At 48.6% G+C, this 23,888-nt stretch overlaps 1 pseudogene; it reads left to right on the top strand.

The window, feature by feature from the left end:
• The first annotated feature begins 6,367 nt into the window (after positions 1-6,367).
• On the top strand, positions 6,368-11,931 carry LOC103588584 (annotated as a pseudogene).
• The last annotated feature ends 11,957 nt before the right edge of the window (positions 11,932-23,888 follow it).

Here is a 23,888-nt window from a genome sequence, read left to right as displayed (position 1 = left end):
CATGAATAGGATTAGACGCCCATGTAAAAGTGCTTGGTGGAGGCAGTTTTCCTCTTTCTTCCCCTTCTGTCTCTTCTACCACGTGAGGAGAGTGTGTTCTTCCATCCAAAGAATACAGCAACAAGGCGCCACATTGGAAGCAGAGACTGGGCTCTCACCAGACACAAACCTGCTGGACCCTTGGTCTTGAATTCCTAGCCTCCAGAACTGTGGAAAATAAATTTCTGTTCTTTATAAATTACCCAATCTCCGGTGTTTTGTCACAGGAGCACAAATGGACTAGCACAGGGGCCTTGGATTTTTCCCATGAAACTTAATATCTGTGGAACTAGAGCCACATTGGAAGCAGAGACTGGGCTCTCACCAGACACAAACCTGCTGGACCCTTGGTCTTGAATTCCTAGCCTCCAGAACTGTGGTAAATAAATTTCTGTTCTTTATAAATTACCCAATCTCCGGTGTTTTGTCACAGGAGCGCAAATGGACTAGCACAGGGGCCTTGGATTTTTCCCATGAAACTTAATATCTGTGGAACTAGAGATACCACTCGGTAAAAATCTCTAAGATACTTTTAAGCACTGTATTCTCAACAGTGCCCATGTGCTTTGAAATTGCTGACCCAATTAATTCTCTCAGAACCCTCACAGGTAAGTCATGTTATCATCAACATATTACTGATAAGGAAACTGAAGCCCAGTGACATTATATTACTAGCACATAGCGAGCCAGGATTTTGTGCCCAAACCTGAATTCTTTACTGGATCATTTTGTAGACTGCTACTCAGGGCAGGGAGAGAGTTTTTGCTCATTTGTTTGTTTCCATATCGGAGTCCTAGTTCTCAGTACGATTCTTGACGCTCATTGGGTCCAATAGATATTTGTTGAATGATGGAATGAATTAGTGAGCCAATCTCTCCAAGAGCTTGGCTATCGTGGATGTGAGAACCACACCTTGAGACTTCAGTACAATTACCATAGAGGTGTCCATGTTGCAAGGGGATCTAGCAGGCTACTCAGAATGGGGTTCTGTTCTTCTAGTCATTAAATTGTTCCTCGTCTTGGGACCTTGTCGCCAAAATCTGGGATAAGAGCTGGTTCTGGGGACAGGGTCTTGACAGATTGTCCTACCACCCTAGTGGAGCAGAAAAGAAGCCTTAGATGATAAATCAGGGAAAGCAGGAATATCTTCTTTGTAATTTGTGACCAGGCTGAGCTGGTTATGCTGTGTCCTTCCTCACCCCAACATCACAGGCACTGATAAGTCCCCAGGGCTATGCCCCTCTCTCCTGTTCCTGCTTGCTCATACAGAAAGTATGTGCTCCACTCAGGAACCAAGGGGGAACTCTCTCAAGGAAAAAAGGAGTCTTTTGACCCTCTCCCCCAGAAGACCCAGGTGCCCATCTCCCTCTGTACTGAGGTCATGGCAAAGACCAGACCTGTCAGTGGGGGCTGCCAGGCAGATGGCAGAAGCACAGCTCCTACCCAAAGGAAGAGCTCAATCTTGTGGGGACAACACATTCTATCTAAGGCAGCTTGAGTCTGAAGGGGGTGGGGCGGCGGCAGGAAGGCCACATCAAGGACCAGATTTAAGATACAAAATCACAAAGTGTACACCTGTCACTTGTGCGTATGCCCTGGTAAACTACCATATGAACAGTGGATCCTCTCTGAAGCTCCATACACAGCCCCTAAAACAATGCGTGGCATATGTTAGGCACTCAATAAAAAATATTTTTGAATGAATGAATGAAGGCTCATTAGTTTAATTTAAGGTAAACTAAGTCTAACATGAATCCTACTCAGATCCTTTCTGAAAAACTGGAAAGTTGCCTCTCCCCTAAAACTACCCCAGTATGGACTTGTTATTCTAGGACTACCGTGTGTATTCTCCTACGCACACACACACCTCTGAGGGCACATGTGCAGTGATGTTTCATTCACGCAGCTTCCTCCTCAGGCACAGAGGTAACTCACAGCAGTGAATTTAGTGTGTAACAGGAGCTGAGTTAAAGTACTTTGTTGGAAATCTTTCTAAATAATATCCATTCTGCTCCTCCTTGAGCAAACGACATTGAACATGTTTGACGCAGTGCAGTGACTCGGGTTTCTCATTCGACACATCCATTACTGAACTGTGTAGCAGTGGAGTCCAGTCAGCTCCTTAGTTCCTGAGTGTCCACCAGCCATGTGATGCTATCACAGCTGTCACTCTTCTGTCATTTGTAGTTGCCACTGACAAATCACACGCTTCACTTTGGTTCACCCTTCTAATCTGCAGAGGATGGTACAATCAGAAAGCTATGCCTATTGGGAATTCTACGTCAAGGAAGGATCAAGAAGACTGTGACCATCTCAGAGAGCACATGAAGGTCACTCACTCACTTCCAGAGGAATGGGTGTCATATGTTGGGAACCCCAGCTTTTCCCCTGAAAGCATTCCTGTGGCCACATGCAGAACAGATTATTGTAAAGCAGACCATAATTTCCAATAGCAACAGTTTTATAATCAAGGATTGTTTTCCTAAAAACTTGCCGTCAAATAAACCAGAGATATGACCAAAAATATGTCACAGATAGATGCAAAAGTTCAACACCCATAAACTTCCATCATCACTTAGTTATTGTACGATTCTGCTTCCAGCCATACACTGCCGATAAACCAGAGATATGACCAAAAATATGTCACAGATAGATGCAAAAGTTCAGCACCCATAAACTTCCATCATCACTTAGTTATTGTACGATTCTGCTTCCAGCCATACACTGCCGGGGATGGAGCCTTGGACACTATCTGCCGGTCAGGAGGGTCAGGCTGGGCAGCACGCTGGACAGAGCCTAGGATTCTGGTGTGGGAGGGAAGTGACAAGAGACACATGTAGATCATGGCTGTCCTACAGAACACAATGTGAACCACATGTGTAATTGTAGATTTGCTAGTGACCGAGTTTAAACAGATCAAAAGAAACAGGTGCAGTTAATTTTAATACATTTAACCCAAGATGATAGCATTTTAACATATAATCAATATAAAAAATTGAGATATTTTACATTCTTTTTCTCCTATGAAGTGTTTGAAATCTGTGCTCTACAGCTACATGTGGTATTGGACAGCACAGATTTTCAAGACAGAGAAANGAAATCTGTGCTCTACAGCTACATGTGGTATTGGACAGCACAGATTTTCAAGACAGAGAAACCGAGTATCATGGTGAAGAGACTGGTGTAGACAAAGGAAACACAATAAAATATTTGTTCATTCATTCTCCCATTCATTCGACAGCCATGAGCTCCTCCGACTTACCTCTACCAGGTTCTGTGCAGGAAGCCCCCTTGCTGTGTGATTGCCCACCCCCCAGCCCTGGCTGTAGGTGAAATGGTGAGGCAGCAAGCCCCATCGTGGGTCCCCTTCTCCTAACTGTGCTCTCAGCAGGTCGCCTACCTGGGGGGGGGGAGGGAAAAAAAGGGACAGAGAAAAGGCCCTTCTGTATCTCTAGCCCTGGAGGATTTAGGGACACAGGATCTAGCCCCGAATCTCCTCCCCACAGCTTCATTCAGCACATATTTATGGTGGTGGCCCAGGAACAAGGCCTGGGGAGGAGTGGCAAGTGGCCCACACAAGCCCCTGCCCTCACAGAGCTCCCACTTCAGAGTGTAGCAGACTCTCTTGGTGCTCCTGAGGCTTCATACTAGTCTGGAAAGAGTCTGAGACATGGAGATGCCCAGGGAGGATGGAACAGCTCCTCAACTCCTGGTTTCTGCTTGCCCAAAGAGAAGCTGTCCTCAGGAATCGAGCCCTCTGCTTCCCACCTGCCACCCATGGTGTCCTCAGTCCACCTGAAGCCATGTCCTTCACCAGGGCCCAGGCCCCCATGTCCCCCAGCACTGCCCACCTTTAGTCCCATCCTAATGAAGCTGGTCTGCCTGGTCACAGAATCCCTGAAGGAAAGTCAGTTCCCATGTACCACTGTCCTGAGGATGGAAACATGACAGTCGCAGGGCAAAGACTCCCCCCTTCCTGCCATGATGCAGACTCTCCACTTCATGCCTGGCATGCTTGCTGAGTGACTGTGGGTGATGTAAGTCTCCCAACGCAACAGAGACGCCCATCTAGACCATATTCTCCCACCTGCTGACTCACTACGACCCGACATTCCTGGAGGGGACGGGGTTTCTGCCACTAGCCAGTTGCATAATCCTGGGAAGATTCCTCTCTACTCTCTGAGCATACTTCCTCATCTGTGAAATGGGGCAGTAACACCTACTTTGTGGGATGTCGTGAGAGTTACATGAGGTCATGGTGTAAAGACTCATGGCACACAGTAAGTGCTCCGTCAACGGTTGGTCACTGCCTCACCCCCTTTCTGCTAGATCTCACCTCCTCCCTCACAGTAAGGGAGCATCTTGGGGTGCCCAGTGGAGCCTGGAACCCATAAGACTCTCTCTAGAGCAAGGCCCCATCACCGGGAACTTCCAAGTGTGACGTATGGAACCCAAGGGTCTCAGTGGGGTCGCCTGGAGCTAGTGGGGCAGAGGGAGAGGGGTTGCTCTTGGTGGGTGAGGTTCTGCATCCCTCATGCTGAATCCTGAGTGGCCCCACTTTTGTCTGCTTTATGTATTAGGGTGCCAAATATTGTTTGAAAAGTAATGTTTGTGCCCCCAAATTTGAAGTCATTTTTTTTATAACCTCCTCACTTCACAGACTGGGGAAATGGAGGCTTTGTCCAGGACCACAGAGAGAGCAATGAAGCCACAGCTCTTATGGCCACAAGTGGGCTAACCCTGGCCCTGGAGCAGGTGGCTGCTGGCACACGGGGGCCAGAGCCCACAGCTTCCCCAGGCAGTGATGACTCAAGCCTCGGCTGTCAACATCCCCAGGAGGGGCAGGGCATTCTGCTCCTGGATCCTCACTTTCTTGGACTCTGTGGGCTCAGGGAGGCATGATAAGTGGGGGTGAGGGGAAGCAGAGCTGCAGGGAGAGCTCAGAGATGGGAGCACCCAGACCAGGGGGAATGCATTCAGTCTGGGTGCTAAGAGCTCAGTGGGGGTGGTCCCAAGCCATGCAAGTCTTTGGACACAGCCTGGGAACTCAGAGGACCCCCAGCAATATGGAGAGTGTGGGAGGCCCCTGTGTATAAGGCATGCAAGTCAATCAAGAAAATGCCCTCCGTGTACAAACTGTCACCTGGTGCCAGGGGATGGAGGGACCCACAGTTACCATTCACAGGGTGAGACTTTCAGGGGTGATGGGAATATGCTGCATCTTGATTTTTATAAATTTATCAAAAATCATTATGATGTACACTTAAGGTCCGTGCACTTTACTCTACATAAGATGTACCTCGACGGCTAAAAAAAACCCCACAAAAAACAAAAATCACCTGAGGGAGACAGACATGGAAGGAGAGAAATTATGAATTGGGGCCACCAGACAGGTACGTGCCACTTTTACAAAGGCCTGAGAAGAGAGGACAGTATGAAGAGATGGGTGTGTCACCTCGTCCCCACAGGGAGCCCTGGGAGAGACCAAATGGATTCTGTGTCCAGAAGCCAAGTAAAGACACACCCACCTGTGCATGCACATTTTAACCAAACTCCACCCTCTGTACAGGCCTCACTCCAGTCTGGAGGCTACACCAAGACCTGCACCTGAGTCGGTTCAGGTTCACTCTTGATCCCTTTCCCTATCCTTGGCCTCACCCTCAGGGCCTGGGTATGAGGCTGGGAGAATTGATCCCCCTGTTAGAGGAAGAGGATTTGTCCACCTGCAAATTCATTTCCCTACAGTCCACCGACTGGGGCCTCGGTCCACCACTAGCTGGGGAAATTGAGGCAGTCATGAGCCACTAGCAGAGAGAGGCTCTGGGGAGCACCCCAGTAGCTGCAGCCAACCCAGATGACAGGGTGTGACTGCCAGTGGCTTGGGGAGGCAGGCTGGGAGCCATGTCTCATCGCTTGGGAAGCTTGGTGCAAGAGCGGACAGCTCCCCTGATGCAGGTGGGGGGTAGGGGAATGGTAGGCAGGTGCTGCTGCCAGAAGAGCAGCTCTCACCTGGCCTGGAGGTGGGGGAAGTCCCGTAGTGAATGCCCCACGTACCCAGTGCACTTTCCCTAGTTGTACAAGTCCTGGTGGACCCTTCCTCCTGGTGGTGATGGGGTAGCTCTTCCTGGCCCTGGAGTAGGAAGGCTCCTGGGTGACAGCGCCCTGGGTGAGGCCAGATCTGGGGGAGGGATGGATCTACTTAGCTGCAGCACCCCCTAAAACAAACAAGCCACACCTCTTCTACCTGTAACAGGTGAGAGCTCCCCCACCCTGTCGTCCCCGGGCCAAACCCATCCCTAACTTCTCATAACTGCTGTGATGTGGCATGATGGCCCCTGACATCCGTCCCATGTTGAGCCATCCTGGTAACATTAACAAGCCCAGCTCCCCTACTCCCCCAGCTCCAGGAGAGAGGCCAGCACTGTCAACCACCATGGTGAGAGTCTGGGAGAATGGGGGCAAGAGAACGGGGTTTACCATTTTCTGCCACCCCAACCCCAACACCTCCTATCTTCCTGATTCCTAAATCTTATAACTTGCTCCCAGGCATTTTCCAAGCAGAATGCTTTGTTTGCATAAACTCCAAACCTTTCCCTTTGCTTAAACCAGCAATTGTTGAAGCCCCCATTTGGGCCACTCAGGGCTGCAATGACTGAGTGTTGAGCTCAGGCTGCCTGCCTCTCCCTGAGTCAGACACGGAGGCCAAGCCCAGGGTGACCCCTCAAGGACATAGTAGCTGGTAGGGAAAATCTGGGATTGGGACCAGGATTTTTGCTAATAAAGTCCTGGAGCTGGTGCCTCTAAGAAAACCCTTTCACAGGACCTTCTTTCCTGGAAGGAGAGTGACTGAAATTGCCATGGAGCTGCCTTCCCAGCCAAAGTGAAAACCAGGCCAGCATCCCAGCAGGGCCTGATTCAACTCAGCAATGCTTGCTATGAATCTTTGCTCTGTGACTAAAACTTTGAGGGGGGAAACTATTCCATGACATGACTTATGGACTTCATGGCGACAGGACAGTTTCTGTTGGTGTTCTGGTTTTCCACCGGAAATGCTGAGCTAGGAGGGGAAATCCCCCCACTGTGTGACCAGGGCATGTAGGCCAGGTCACATGACCACAGGTGCCTGTGGGCCAAGCATTTCACCGGGTGACATCATGCTCTTGCGGATTGCGCAGGTGTTTCATGGCCTGCCAGGGCCCACACAGAACATGCAGCATTTCTGATGCTTGGCTTAAATTTGTCTGTCTGGTTAATAGTAAATGTGAATTGGGGTCAGGGAAAGTGTCAAGGCAACCAGACAGCAAACATGTCCTACAGAGAGCTTGGCAGGGCTTGGCCTGGGAACATCTCAGGTCTTCTGGGCTAAGACCCTGAGGCAGACGGATTGATGTTGTCCACCCTTCTTGCATCAGTCCCAGGATATATGTCGGATTTGGAACCTCTCTGCATCAGCCTCAAAGGCACAGGGCCAGGCACTGCTGTGTCTTACACTTTTGTACATGTCTTCCCTGGGTTCCCTTCCTTTCCTTTGCTCCTGTCCATTTATTTGCCTACAGTCAGAGCTTAGCTTTCCAGCCACACACTCATTTTTGGGCAAATCATTTCACAGAGCTGTGGAGGGCCAGGGCTGGGAGACTCTGTGGAGACCCTCTCGTCCATTACCCTATGGAAGAGGAGACCAAGGCTGGAGGATGACTTCTCCAAGTACCCAGAACTATTTACTCCATTCCCCTCACCCATCAGCTTACTCTTGCTCTGGGGTGCTCAGAGTTTCTCTCACAGAAACTTGAACATGGAACCCAGAGCTAGGCTACAATTCACCATCTCAAAGTCGGTGGGGCAAGGAGACTCTGCTGGCAGCCAGAGGGACCAGGACAAGGCTGTAGAGAGGGGGATGGAGCAAGGGGGCAGGGGCAGGCAGAAGGGGAGGTGAAGAAAGTGTCCTTATGATGCCTCTGCCTCTTGACCAGGGTTCCTCTGAAGGTCGTACTGCTACCCTGCACTGGTCCTGCACTCTCACAACCAATGTCCCCTTAGGCTTATGTCAAATCAAGTTTCCATTGGTTGCAACCTATGAGTCTGAACTTATCCACTCAATAAGCTGCAGACCTTTCTTTGCAGACCCCCTCACCTCACCCAGCACAGACATCAGCCCAGGTGGAGCTGGGAAGGAGAGGGTTTCAGCACCAGCTACAGCCTGTCTGCTGTGGACTTGGGACAGGGCTGTAGAACTCTCTTCCTCAGTCTACTCATTGAATGTGAACTTGGGCAGGAGTCAAGGCTCCTTCTTCTGAATTGTCCCACTGTATGAATAGAAATGAATATTTCCAACATTGGCCACTCAGTATCTGAACATCATTCCTGCTTAAGACCCTTCAGTAGCCCCCTATTGCTCTCAGGATTGATGCAGCATGAATCTCCCCTTGCCCCTCTCTGTCCTCATATCCCCCCCACTTCCCACTGGCTCTCAGCTGTACTGACCTGCTGGCAGCTCCCCAAGACTCCGTGTTCTCTCTGGCTGCTTCCTGCATAGAATTGTATTTCCCCAATTTCTAACCATTCTTTAGGCCTCCCCTTGGATGTCACCTCCCTGGCACGCCCTCTCATGTACCTTGCACCCTGGACATCTTCCTATTATCACAGCACTTTGCAATGGCCTATTTCTATGTCCCCTTCCTCTGCTGCACCATGAGTTCCCCGAGGACAGGCACCATGTGTCACCCCTCTTTCTTCCCTGGAGCTAACATGGTGAGTGTTCAAGGAATGGCTAAATAATTGCTGAGGCCTGAAGAACGAAGGCTCTGGAAGGCTCCAGCACTCACTGACTCCAGAGGCCAGCACTATTGTCCAGAGTGACCTCTGGGAAATCCAGTTTTCCAGAGGGAGGAAAGGGAGAGGAAGGGAGCCCCCAGATGGGTCAGATAGAAGTTGTTGCCATGTGTGATCAGAGAGGGAGTTCTTATGGAGGAGAAGGTGTGGGTCAGAGGAGTGGTGAGATCAGTGGGAAGGAGGTGACAAAAGCGTGGGATCAGAGGGGATGTGAGGGGTGCACGAGGAAAACCGGCCCTGGGTACAGGGCGGGGCTGACCAGATCCCAAAGCAGGACAGGGTTTTGTTCTCCAAGGATCCCCAGGGCTGGCTTAGGGTGAGATTACCGGGGTAGAGATCAGTATGTACTTGTTGACTGAATCAATGGATGGTTCTAGTTCACCACCCGTAGGTGGCACCCAAGCCATGGGCTAATTAATGTCTCTTTGGTTGGGAATGGGCTCAGGTCTCTCTCCTCCAGGATCTCCATGGGCTTCTCCCAAATTTAGGAAAGTGGTGCTATGATGTTCAAGGTGAAGATAGAGATGAATGGGGTTACCACTGGATCCTGAATTGAAGAAGAGGCAAGAGGAGAGGGTGGCTAAGCGATGAAGCTGAGGTCATTCTGGTTCTGGGGAAAAGGACATATTTGCTGAACAGAATCCGTTTCCTGCTCTAAATGATTATAGTTGGTACCAATAGTTATCAATTTAAATTTCAGGCTCTTATTTCAAAATCTAAGTGCATTTTTAAAGTAGTTTAAATTTCAATTTACTAACATTGCCAATATAATTTTATTTTAACTAACAGTTTTTTGATTTTCGTTGCTAATTCTCAAGAGTGTGTGTATGTGTGTGTGTGCCTGCATTTGTAAGGATTTCATGCAAAAGTCTAGGGCTTTGTTTTTTCTGGGTTCCTTAGCAGTAGGGCTGCCCTAATTTGCCAGTGTTTGCTGGCAGTAAAAGGCATTATATCTGAGGTGGGTGGTATTTCTTGCCTCCCATTAAACATGCACCTTCTGGATTTTATAGGCAGCCCCTGAAGAAGATGAAAGGAAAAAGAGGTGACAGGAAAGGAATAAGATTGCAGATGCCAAGTGCCAGAACAAAAAGAAGGAAAAGATGAAGTGCCTGCAGAAAGTGACTGCCTTCCACCTGCCCCTGCCTCCTGCTCGTGCCTGTTCCCATCAGCCTTGCTAACAGAAGGGGAGTTAAAAAGCCCCCTGCCTGGTCATGTTTTCCCAAGAAGAGCCCCATAGTTGGTAGCGGAAATGCCAGTTGCAGGATGAGGAGGCAGGAAAGCTGTTAGCACAGTGGACATGACTCTGGATGTGTGAAAAGCAGGTGTGTGGATTAAAAACTTCAGGATCGTCTGGTGTTCAGGCTCCCAGCAGCCTCAGCCAGTCCATACATGTCTAGCAGCTTCCAGACTGCAGGACATGATGCCAGTTGCAGGATGAGGAGGCAGGAAAGCTGTTAGCACAGTGGACATGACTCTGGATGTATGAAAAGCAGGTGTGTGGATTAAAAACTACAGGATCGTCTGGTGTTCAGGCTCCCAGCAGCCTCAGCCAGTCCATCCATGTCTAGCAGCTTCCAGACTGCAGGACACACCAGCCCAGTTAAGGAGGCTTCACTTGCCCTTTTTCCTGAGAAAAGGAAGCTGCCAGCTCTCACTCGACTCACTGTGAAAAGCCTGTAATTAATCTCTTCAAACAAGTTATTTCCTAATCTGCAAACTGTGGTTACACTTTCCTCACATTCCTGCCTGCAGCCCCTCTCCCTGGCCAGTGTGTGAGCTGCTGGCTGCCTGCAGGCAGCCTCCCTTGAAAAACTCTAGGGGGAACAGCATTTGTGGGCAAGTGGGGCGGGCCACGGTGTCAGCAGCCTGTCCAATGGCTGTGTCTGTTCCCCCATGTGTAGACAGACCAGGGAGTAGTCTTGAACCAGGTTCCTCAGGACCCCAAGGGATCTGTGGATTGCTTCAGGGGGTCAGTGAAAATTAGGAAATTTTTTGTGTTGCCATGTGTGTTAGACCATTTCTGTTGCTTATAATAAAATACCTAGAAATGGGTGATTTATAAAGAAAATGAGACTTATTGCTTAAAGTTTTGGAGGCTGGGAAGTCCAAAGTCCAGGGAACACATCTGGTGAGGTGACTCTATAGCAGTGCAGGGTGTCACATGTTTGGAACAGAGGAACAGAGAGAGACTAACCTCCTCATGTGCTCTGTTTCTAAAGCCCTCAGAACCACACCCTGACCACCACTATTAACCCATTCACTACTGCAGGGTCCTACAATCTAATCACCCCTTCAAGGCCTCACCTTTCCATGACCATAATAGGATTTCCCACCCTCAACAGTTACAGTGGAAATTAATCTTCCAATACATGAATCATGGGGGACACAATTCAATCAATCCTCAGCATCATGTACATTTTTTCTGGAGACATGAGCTTCTCAGTGAGATCAGTGACTCACAAAAGACTAAGCACCATGAGTCTGGACTTCTCCCCAGCTCCCAAGGCCCTTTCAGGTTCAGAGAGGACCTGCACAGAGGCAGAGGAGATCTCTGGACTGTTCTACTGCAGCATCAGTACTAGCAGAGTCACAGCCTACCTCCAAGGCATCCCTAGGGATTCTCTGAAAAGGTTCCCAAGTTCAAAGACTTCTCCAGGGTCTACTTTCTCCCAAACCTAGTTCGGCTGTCCCATTCTTTTGGCACACTGTAACAGGAAGCCCACACATTCCCTCTGCAGGTCTCTCCCAGCTTGATGAGCCCCAGGGTGTCCCAGGTGCTCCCCGCCATCCAGGCAGCGCCCCCAGACCACCGCATTGCCACTAGCCCTTGGCTCCATTGCGATTGCCTCTGTTGCTTGTCCCCAGGAGTCAGAGAAGCTGGAGAGTGTGAAAGCCGAACTGACGGCCCAAATCGAGAAGCTCAAGAACGAGAAGCAGCGTTTGATACACATGCTCAACCTTCACCGGCCCACGTGTATCATCCGGGCTCACAATGGGCAGACTCCAGAAGATGAGAGAAAACTCTTTAACCAACAGATAAAAGAAGGGACCTTGAAGAGCTAAGCAGCCCGGTTTGGGGGCAACTGGGGAGAACTTATCAAATCCTCCTTTTACACCCCAAACCCTGAAGCCATTGGAGAGCTGACTTCCTGTGCACCTCTAGAATCCCAGCAGGAGAGAACCATCGAGGCAAGAGGGCCCGCAGTAACTCAGCTGGGCCTTTCCACTCTGCCCAGGTGGACTTTGGCTTGTGGCAAGCGCATCTTTTGCCTCCACTCCAGGATTCAGGATTTAACATCCTGGCCATTCTCAGATGTTCCAGGTGGCTCTTGGTTAGGATCCTGCCCAGCTTTCATCTGGTTTCTACAAAAACCAGGATGCCCACCATTAGGATTCATGCAGAAGTGTTTGTCTCTTGGGTGGATGGGGTGGGTCCAATGGTCATCTCCTCCACTGCGGCTGCCACTGTCACTTGTAGGAGTTGTGGAGTGAGGACGGCTTTTAGCCAAGTTGTGCAAGGGTGTGCTTTCTAGCAAATATGCTGTTCTGTCTGGGAATGACTGTGTGCATGTCATCCATTTCAAAACTAGGCACTGTGCTCTTTTGATGTCTGTTTCACACAACACTGGTATGACATTTACATGATTTTCCTCAGATCTGGTTTCTGAGAGTTTGGGGGACTGTCACCATGTGTAGTGACTCACAGAATGTTCAAGTGGCCAGAAAAGCATGTCAGCCCCCAGAGAACATAATTCTGCTAGCATTAATGCAAAACCCATGGGCATGACAGCAAGTCCTCTGTTGCAAACTCAGTTACAATGTCACAGGAAGAAAGCAGAAAGTAAGTCCAACTTCCAAAGGGTTAGGACTCTCCACTCAGTGACTTAGGTCAGGAGTCATTTCTAGGCCAGAAGAGCCAAAGAATACTCCATTTTCCTTTCCTTGTGATCGAAAACCACAGTCAGTGGGGACATGTTTGAAGCCAGGTGGTGCCTGGGCTTTAGCAATATTGGATGTCAATGGCATCGTTTTTGTCATGTAGCTGTTTTAACAAATCTGGCTCAGAGCATTTGCAGCTGTGAGAAGTCACTCACACTGGCTACAAGGACTGTCTACTGTCTGTTAAATTCTGATGTTTCTGTGAAATCCTCAGAGTGTTGAATCCTATTCAACAGTATCATTACAATTTTCTGTAAAACAAAATATCACTTATTTATCTGAACATTCCTGTCAATGTGATAAATATTGGAACCAAGACATGGTAAATGTAAGTGTTGTGCTGGTTTCTGTTCTTTCACATCTGTTGGTTGTTGAGATCCAGTCATTCCGCACCCCTCCCCTCTCCATTATGGGAGATATTTAGCTGGAAATATTCCCCTGTGTTCTTTGGGGCACCACTGGAAGGGATGGTTGACTTTCAATCTTATTCCTTAGTCTTTGGCACTGATGCTCAGTTTCTCACTGACAAACCCTAAAACACAGCACAAGTACTAAGATATATTTTTGATATAAAATCCAAATTGCTAAATACCTCAACTATCATCTTCTCTGAATGAACAAAATACCTGAAACTTACACCCATTGTTCAACCTGAGCCTTGGACACCTTACGTTCTGCCACAGAACTCCTCTTAAAGAATTGTTCACTTGAATCACATCTGTTATAAGATCCAGATGTGGAAAGGGGATGGGGGGAAAGAAAGAATAATTTTAGACAGCATGGGTGCGGTAAATTCAAAGAAAGATATTCCACCAAATTTTCTGGACTCTCCAGGACAGATGATTCCTTAGCTCTGGAAAAGCACCAGGCCCCCTTCTCTTTGCCTGTGCACATATATGTAACACTCACAGGCTAGAAATAAAAAATTGGCACCTCTGCTCCCAATGCCTTTGTTCAGAGAAGCACTGGCTTCATTAAATGTTAGATTCAGCCACACGAATGGTGTGCCTGCTGCTTTGAACTAGCACTTGTGACACAGGTGTTTTAATTTTGCTGCTTTAATTGCACATCAGGAGTTGTTCCTAATCTGTAAAGAGTCATCAGGTATTAGTACCATTCACCACCATAGGAGAGTAGGAGATAATCTACGTTCCTTATGTTGGTGAAGGGGAAACATACTTAACATTTCCCCTGTGGTTATGAGTAAAGGTCCCACCCACCAGCCCTTAGGAAACTCAAGACAATTAGTTAGCTGCCAGGAAGGGGAGCGCCTGTGGCAAGAGAAATTGATCCGAAAAATGCACCGTGTATGGCTAGTATAACTAAGACTTTTCAACAAATGCTGAAAAAAGTTTTGTTTTCTGTAGCCAAGTTTATGTTTTGATACTTTAATAAAGGAAAGGATGAATACATATTTACTGTCAAGTTGTTTAGTTTATCTTGTCTCACATTCCAAGCAGAGGGAAGGTTGGGGGGTCTGAGAGAATAAATTTACATGGAGCCACTACCAGGATCAAACACCTGGTTTGACAACGTCTCTGGGGACGGTGACATCACAATGGCAGGGATGGAGAGCTTCTTGCCTTCCTCCTGCCCCCCAACTCCCGACCTTTCCCTGAGATCTGGCCTGCTACTGGTTGGTTTCAGAGTAAACAGCTTTAAAGGGTTCTGGCCCAGGACAGGGTACTCTGGAATTGAACCCTTTCTCTTCCTGTCAAAAGCTAAAATGCTGACTATTTTCCATCTTTATCCTAATTTCCCCCCATGAGCTTTGAATAAACCCTTGACACCCAAACCCTCATCAAGCTTTCTTCTCTCTCCCCAACCTCATGCCCTCTGGTTGGGGTCCCCTACTTTTTCTCTGCAGAGAGAGTGATGTCTTAAGTCCGGATCTGCCTGAAAGGAGGCCACGATTGTGTGTTGAGCATCTGTCTGTTCTGACAGTGGCTCAACCCCAGAAGTTTTTCTAGGTCTCCTCGGGAATTGCTCTCAGGAAGGAATTCACACAAGTTCAAAGGACCATTGAGGACTAATGCTAATAATAGTTAACATTTATTGAGTAGGGCCATATGCTAAGCACTTTTACATGCATGACCCCATTTAATCCTCAAGACATCTGTTATCCCCATTCTACAGACGAAGTGGAGAGTTCAGTAACTTGGTCCAGTCACACAGCTGAGCTTTCTAAAGCTGAAGCTTATGTTTTTAACCACAATGGTTTCAAATAATAGTATGTATTTTTTTCTTTCTCTGTGTGTGTGTATGTGTCTGAGGTCAACTATATATATAACATAAAATTTACCATTGTAACCATTTGAAAGTGTACCACTCAGTGACATTAAGTACATTCACAAGGCTGTGTAATCACCACTATCTAGGACTTTTTCATGACCCCAAAATGAAATCCTGTACCCGTTAAGAAGTCACTTCTAATTCACTCCTCTCTCCAGCCCCAGAAAACCACTAATCTGCTTTCTGTCTCTATGGATTTGCCTATTCCAGATATTTCATATAAATGGAATCATGTAATATATGGTCTTTTGTGGCTGGCTTCTTTCATTTAGTATAATGTCTTCAAGCTTCAGCCATGTGACAGCATGTAATAATACTTTATTCCTTTTTATAGTTAAATAATGTTCCATTGTATGGGTACTCTACATTTTGGTCACCCACCCATCCATCCATGGATGGTGTGCATTTTAACAGAGAGATAGCCTTTATCCTCAAGGGATGATTGTCTAAGGTGGGATTTCAGGCATAACATCCAACTGGGAAATCCCTTATTCTGTGGCTAGCTCCGTGGGAATGGTGCCAAGGCGGGAGGCACAGTGGCATGTGCTCCCCATAGGTGCAAATAACCTCTCAACCACCTACACATGGCATCGAGGTCAGTACAGGAAGGCATTTGATAGGCTCCTGGAATTTAAGCCTACACCTCCAGTCCTACCCTCCTCCTCCTCTGTTCCCCCCCCCCCAGCATTTTACTGGGCAGGGAGCAGGGAGCAAAAACTGGGGGCCTTAAGAGTATGGCTGGGCTCCCACACATAGGTTGTTTGGAAAAGCATGATGCGGGAGAGGAACTGAGGTGGACCCTGGATATTTTCATCTCCAGCTGAGCCCAGCCACTGTCTGAAGTGGTTGGTCCTGGGTTCTCTAAAGCGTACACGTGCACGCACGCAAGCATGCATGCATGCACACACACATGCATGCACGCACACAGAGGGGGGATTAATTATGCAACTTCCCATAATGAACCAAATTGGTCTTCTTGAAGGCAGTGAAATCAGTTCAGCTTGATTTGGGCCTGGCCCAAGCTTTCTTTAATGGAGTGGTTCAGAACAAAACCTTTAGAAACAGCTAGCGCTGGATTCACATAATGCCTCCACTACCTGTGAGTTCTGTGAGTATAGTGACACATGTCAATTTCTTTACCTGTAAAGTGGGGACAGTAGCAATATCAAATTCAAGGAGCTCTTACAAAAATATGCAAAGAGTATATTGTGGTGCCTGGGAGAAGTGATCTTTAATGTTATTATTAAAGGTTAAGGTTACTATGAAAGATCATCATCGTCAACAACTACTGATATTTAATGGAAGGAAGAGCTAAGTATCAGGACTGCTAATTCTAGGTTATTCGACAAAATTAAACCATGATCTCAAATGGCTCAATTTTTCCCATCATCTTGGATTCCTGTAGACTGTCTATTGCTGAACCTTTTAAATTTGGTACGAGGGGCCGGCCCGGTGGCGCACTTGGTAGAGCGCAGCGCTTGGGAGTGCGGCGGCACTCCCGCCGAGGGTTCGGATCCCATATAGAGACCGGTCCGCTCACTGGTTGAGCGCGGTGTGGGCGCGACACCGAGGGTTGCAATCCCATTGCCGGTCATGAAAAAAGACAAAAAGGAGGAAAAAAAAAATTGGTGTGAGGAAAGCATCCACACAAAACTGTCCCATGTGAAAAAAATTGTGTCTTGGCCCCCACCTGAGTGAGTGGACAGGGTGGGGCTGTCCTTTGTGAGGGCAGTGGGGTGTTTAGGGGGAGGATGGTGGCCCTGTCCAGATGGGACAGAGGGAAGGATGAGATCAAAGGGGTTTGTGACACTGATGACATCACAAAGGGCAGCAGAGTATAAATAGGACTGCGTGGGGCTGCAGGCTCAGCGTGTGTTCACTTCTCTGGCCAGGAGTAGAGTTTGGACACTCTCACATAGATAATTTAGAGGTGCAGGGCAGGGAGTTAGACCCAGATGGAGATTTCTCTGGAGCTCACTCTGCTTCTGCACATCTTTGAAAAGATACAGCCTGTGATCCAGGCACCCTACAGAATCCATACAGCCGCCATCCCCAACCTGGCCTCTGGGAGGGAGCCTTAAGGCAAGACCTTCTGTATAGCCACCCGGTATATGACATATAGCCAATTACCTGGTATACGACGTATAAACAGACACATGGCTGGCTATCCATCGTATACCAGGTGATTGGCTATATGTCGCATACCGGGTGGCTGTACAGCAGATCTTGCCTATACAATGTATATACAACGCCGCTGCTCCTCATCTGCCACCAAGGCCGAGGAAGACCTGGGACCCTCCTTGCCAGTGCTGCCGCCATGATTGAAGCTAGTCGTGGACTGTGATGAGCATGCTGAGCGTGGCCAGGCCACTAAGCGGAGAAACTGCAAGGCAGCGACAACCCTAGAGCTCACGAGACTCATTCCTTTGAAGTCTGTAAGGAACTCTGTTCATCACCGTGAGAACCAACAACTGCTCTACAGTTTGCCACTGGTTCTTGCTACCTTCAGCTGTGTCCTGAAGCCCAGGGAGACTTGTTCCTCTGTTGGGAACAGGTAATTTCCCTCCTGCGACCACCCGTGGATGGTAACAGTGGTACCTATGCCATTCCAGCTGAGGACAGGATATGCATGCCTGACTCTGAAGACAGGATGAACCTGGACACAGCAGATTCCTAAGACCAGGTCATCCACGGGGTCTCTGAGGTAACTGGGGCCACCTCAGCTGCTTATGCTGGAGGGGAGGGAATCCCACGACTCCAAGCCCACTACTGTGCCCGATGTATCTACCCCCATAGAGTCTGCAACAGGGGCGACATCAGAGGCAGCCGTAGCAGGGGCTTTTATCTGCACCACACGGCAAAGACATGAACATCGTGGCCAAGAAAGTAGAGGAGCAGCATGGAGGCCGTCGTGAAGGCAACCGAGAGTGGCCCAGGGCTGCATCATTCTGCAACATCTGGAAGCATAGGCTATTAAAGCCCATTAAATAGGCTCAGGGAGCCTATTCCCTTTCTTTACTGCAGTTTAAATAAAAAACCATTAAATCTGAGAATAGCTTGCTGTGTTCTGTCTGAATTTCCATGTCCCACAGCCCAGTAGTGACCTCACAGTGGATTCTGTGATGTCAGCTGTGCTGCAGCCTGAGGCCCTGGGATCCAGAGCAGGGGGTTGCTCAGCAGAGCCCGTATGAGCGCTCCATCGCACCTCAGCCCCTTCCTAGCTTTGGTTCCCCAGGGCTACGGCTGAAAGTCCCAGACTGGGCTGGGAAGCTCTGCTTCCACCATCTCCCTATCCTTTCTATAAACTTGTCAAAAACAAGTGGACTTTCATCCCCCAGACTATGTAGGGGAGGGGGAAGGGGAGCCGCAGCATTTGCTGGCATCAGAACAGGGACAGCCATTGTCTAGACTTAGCAATTCCACTCCTAGGTATGTACCCCAGAGAAGCACACACACGTGTCCTCGGACACAGCCATGAGGATGTTTATAGCAAAATAATTTGGGCTGTTTCCAGTGTTCTGCTTCCATTAAATTAAACAGCCCAAATTTCCATCAACATTATACAGTGGAATATGAATGGAGGGGGGTATTCAGTAGTTAAAAATGAACAGGAGCTTCACATATTAGCATAAATTTTGCTTTTTTAAAACAAGTCACAATACTCAATCAAATAATACATTGCATAAATGCTTGGTAAAACTGAAGACAAAAACAAGGGAGCAGTGAACACAAAATTCAGGGCAGTGGCTTTCTCCAGGGTAGGAAGACAAGAGATGTGGTCAGGAAGGTGGACACCAGCTTCCAGTGGTGCTGGGAATTGTTTTAGTTCTCGAGCAAGGAAGCAGGTACAAGGGTGCTTACTATTATTTGTTGTTGTTTTCCACATTTTAACATCTCTGATGTCAGGATGGTCCTGCAATCACCGTGGCCATTGTAATGAAATGATTGTCCCAGACATACCTTAACCTTTCCTTCACTTCATGCTTTCACTTTTATGTATACACAAAAGTGATATAAGTCTGAAAGGCTTGTTGTTAAGATTCAAGTTGTAAATGACATTATTACAAGAAGCCGTGTTTATTCAAAAAAGAGGAGTGGGGATGGGGACACTGAGGATCAAGAAGGTATCTTACCCTAGTCACCCAGTGAGACCTTTGCAGAACAGTGATCCACCAGCCCACTTCTTTATGCAAAGCCCTGTCTGAGGCCTGGAAAGCAGGCAAAGCAAGCAAGTCCAATGAGACTGGGGCACCACAGGAACCTGAGACTTGCCAGGTTCTTACCACCAAGTTCCAAAACGCTATAGAGATGAGACCCAAATTTATGGGATTGGGAGGAGGGAGAGGTGGGAGCTGGGGGAAACACTGGTAGTGAGACACTGCGAGCTGGTTTTTCAGCTTCTGTGCACTCTCAGCCCTTAGCTGGCCTTATCTAAAGAGCTGTGTCTGGCTCCCAGGCTTCTATCCCCAGCCTCTGCCACGGCTCTACAGCTATAAACAGACCTCCCACCTGGGATACCAGGCCTTACTCCCCACTAAGTGCCATTCCTGACTGACACTGCATCTCTCTACAGCCCAGGCCTCCCCCAGCTGCTAATTAATCTCTTAAAAGCCGGGTCCAGAATAATTTCTCCATACCACATCTTCAGGAACTTTCTTTTTCTGGGCTTCCCCAAACAAATCCTTAAACCTCATGTGAGGGAGGTTATGAGTTAGGGCCCAGCATCCTTGTTGCTTTGACCACTGTTAATTCCTAGAGCTACTTCTGAGGAAAGTCCTGAGGGTAGGAAGCATTCTCTTCTGTTGGTAGAGGAAATTGTGGGCATTAGGTAGGGCACTGTTGAGAAAAGAAGAGAGCCCAAGACCTACAACATCCAGCTGCAAAGCAAAGTTGCTGACCCCAGGATGAAGAATTATGGGAGTCAAGTTATTCTTAAGGGGGGAACATGCCAAAGATTAGATACAAATTGGCCCTGTGAGGAAAAAACCTCAGAATCATTAATCCAGAGCTCCTGAGAAGGTTGGGGGCCTACAGTAGACTAATTAATGGTTTATTCTTGACCAGCTCTTCCCTTGATGCAAGGTAGGGAAATTGCAAAAAGAATCATTTCACATTCCTTTAATCTCACAGTTTCCTCACAGGCAGGTAAGACTAGGTAAGCAAGAGTCTGGAAAAATAACATGCAATAATGACATTTGCATAGCACTTAGCCGTCCACAGAGCTCTTTAGTGTACGTGCTGTCTTCTGAGTCTCACATCTCTCCATTCTGCAGATCAGCAAGCCAGAGCTCAGAGCATTTAAAGGATTTTCTCAAAGTGGGAGGTGACGGGCAGACAGGGAGCAACTCCAGTGCATCACCCTGCGAGCCGTACCCACTGTGGGCTGGCCCTGGCTCTGCACGGAGGCACAGAGCCAGTGGAAGAGACAGGGCAGGTGCATGAGTAGTTATTACAGCTCCGAGGAGCAGATACAATGAGAGACGCGTGTTTGGAAACAGGATCTGTCCAGAAGAGGGATTCTGGGGCATGGGAGGGAGCTGTGGGTCAGGCTTCACCAGAGAATTGGCAGTTTTGAGGGACAAACAGGTCTCTGTAGTGAAGAAAGGACAGGGGCCAAGAGTAAGGGTGGAGAAGGTGTTGGGGAAGGGGTGGGGACAGAGGACCAGGCCATGGAAAAGATGTGGGCAAAGTACAAAGGCTGGAAGCACCATGTCATGTTGGGGCAATTACAAGTATTTCAGTCTTGCTGGTTGCAGGGCAAGGGGAGAGGAGGGACGTGAGGCTGGAGAACCAGGCAGCTGGATCTTGGGGGGCCAAGGGTGCAGTGTGAACATACAAGCCTTTGAGAGCCACTGAGGGCCACTGATGGCAGTGAGGTCTCTCTGGCTCCAGGGTGGGAGTTGATGGGCAGGGGCTGTCTGGAGGGAGGGGGTTCCTCCTGGCCACAGATAGGGGCAGTTTTCCTTCCCATGTCCCAAGGGACAGGGAACTCATGGTTTAGGCCTGGCACTTGTTTAAAGGAGGTGGAACTAACAAAAGAACTAACCTTCCTCCTGTGGTGACAGCTGGTCTGTAAATGGGACTTGAAGGAGAGAGGCTTTCCAGAAAGCAAGAAGGAATGGAAGGTATAAAACAGCTTGTAGACAGCTAAGGGTCAAACACAACACAAGGCAGCCAAGGGGGGGCTGTGGGGCTTCAGCGCGGGAGGTCACTGAGAGGAGAGACCCCTGAGTATTTCCTTGTTCTTTTTGGGGGAGCTGGCCGGGCGCTCTCCCCCTCGCCCCCTCCTCTGGCCTGAGACGCCCAGTAGAGCCCCTTGTGGCCACGTGCTGTTACTGCAGGTAGACTCTGGAATGAGGGGAGCCGGGACTGAGGCTGAGTCACAGTCACCCATTCAACTTTGTCACACCAAAATTAGCCTCCTGCTGACTCGTTGGGTATCAGCCCAGTCCCTCGAGGGCAGCCACCCCTGTAGCAGGTAGCGGCCAGAGGTGCCAGCTGGTGAAGTGGATGAGTCTCGTCCAGGCTGCACAGCTCTAGTCCCCTGGGAGTGGGGTGGCACAGTGGAATGGCCACTGACAGGTCCCCTGAAAGGCCTGGGATTCGGACCCAAGGGGACAATGAGTGACCACCAAGAATAGGAGTGGAGGTGGAGTTAGTGTCAGGGTCCCTCTGCAGCCTGAGGATCAATTGAGAAACAATTGTGGAGCATCTATTACTGACACAGACACATGTGCACACACACGCGCGTACAGACGTGCACAGACACATGTGCACACACACACGCGTACAGACGTGCACAGACACATGTGCACACACGCGCACACATGCGCGCACACACACGGTGTGTAGAAGGAGGCTTCACAGAGGAGGTACGGTCCCAGCACTCCTGATGTGAGAGGAAGGAGACGAACTTGGAAGCTTCGGGCTGGTCACGGGCGACAGGCAAGTGCAGCGCGCCCGGGGCGCGATGTGGAGGTGCCGGGGGGAGAGTGGGTGTGAGAGGTGGGCAGGGGTGAGGGTGGGCTGAAAATGAGGCTGGAGGGAGAGATGAGGCCCAGAAAGGAGGTGCGACTAACAAAGTGGTGGCTTCTTCCCCCCTTGGCGATTGTTGGTCTGTAAAGGGGGTGGCAAGAAGAGAGGCTCCCAGGAAAGCATGAAGAAGGGTGGAATTCCAGATCTCCACAGAGGAGAGACCCGAACCCCACATAACTCCCCTGAACCCCCGACCTTCATTACTACAAGGGGGACCTGTGATGCAGGGTGAGGGACGTGCACAGCCGGGCTCTCCAGGAGCAGAAGGGCCAAGGACGCCTGGACTCCCGTTGCCAGTTTAGGGACCTTGCAATGTGTCATTGAGGCCCCTGTCTTCCCAGACTCTCTCTAGTGGGGCCTCCCCACAGGTGTGCCCAGGTGTGGACACCCCTCATCCTGGAGGTGATGAAGGGTGGCGGGGGAGCCCCATCCCGATGTCATTTCCTGCGTGTGCAGTGGTCTGTGGGAGGTTGGAGGCGTCCTTCTAGACCGGCCCACACGGGGCATGGGAACGGTGCAGCGACAGGAGCAGCTGCGGGGCACATTCCCTGGGAGCCGGCCTGCTCTTTGCAGGGTCAGTTGACTCCCACAGTGTCACCGTTTTCTTTTCCCTCTGACATTGTCATAGCCCCGGAACCCTGCCATAAAGCGACTCATCCTGGTTCAAGGAGAAATGAGGAAAATGTGGACAAATAAGCACAGTAAGTTCTCCTTAAAACTTTTCATAAAGCTAAGTTGGTTTTTTAAAGACCTATTGAGACCATGTCCTTCCTCCTGTTCTTTTTCAATGTCTTATTTTGAAGCACAAGGGCTCTTCAAAACAATCGTGGAAAAATGGAATGAAAAGATAATACGAATCCTTCCATGAACTTTTTGAAGTACCCTCTTATAACGTACTCCCAGAAAAGCAAACAAGTCAAAAGTACACCCCTCGAGATGGCATTTCACGCAGTGAAATCCAGCCACGCATACAGCAGGTACAACAAGCACCCGGGAAAAGAATCGAGACACATCCACACCCCTCAGACACTCCCCACATTTTCTTTCAGTCACTACCCCTGATGGTAACCGCTATCCTAACTTCTAACACTGTAGATTAATTGTGCTTCCTTGTCAACTTCTATATGGGATCACATGGTAGACACTATTTTTTGACTCTGGTTTCTTTCCCTCGACCTCATGTGTATGAAGTTTGTCCATGTTTTTTCCTGCAAGAGTTCATTCATTCTCATTGCTGTGGCATTCCATCCTGTGGACATACTACAGCCTACTTATTCACACCTGCTGTTGACAGGCATTTGGATTATTTTAAATTTTGGACTATTAAGAGTAGTCTACTATGAACATGTTTATACAGGTCGTTTGGTAAAAATGTTCATAAATTTCCTTAGGGCGTATACAGGGGTACTTCAAAAAGTTCCTTGAAAAATGGAAAGAAAAGATAATACAAATCTTTTCGTGAACTTTTTGAAATATGCTCGTACTTAGGAATGGAACCGAGTACACAGTTGGCTCTCTATGTCTGTGGGTTCCGCATCCACAGAGTCAATCAACTGCAGATCAGAAATATGCAGAAAAATTTTTAATAAAAATGCAAATAAGAAACAATACAGTGTAATAACTATTTACATGGCATTATTTACATTGTATTAGGTGTTATAAGTCATGTAGAGATGATTTAAAGTATGTGGGATGATTGCGGATACTATGCAAATACTGTGCATTACCATGTATGCTTCTTTATATAAGGGGCT

This window comes from Galeopterus variegatus, unplaced genomic scaffold, assembly GCF_000696425.1.
Source record: "Galeopterus variegatus unplaced genomic scaffold, G_variegatus-3.0.2 Scaffold589, whole genome shotgun sequence".
Lineage (NCBI taxonomy): Eukaryota > Metazoa > Chordata > Mammalia > Dermoptera > Cynocephalidae > Galeopterus > Galeopterus variegatus.
This window is presented reverse-complemented; position numbering and strand designations above follow the sequence as displayed.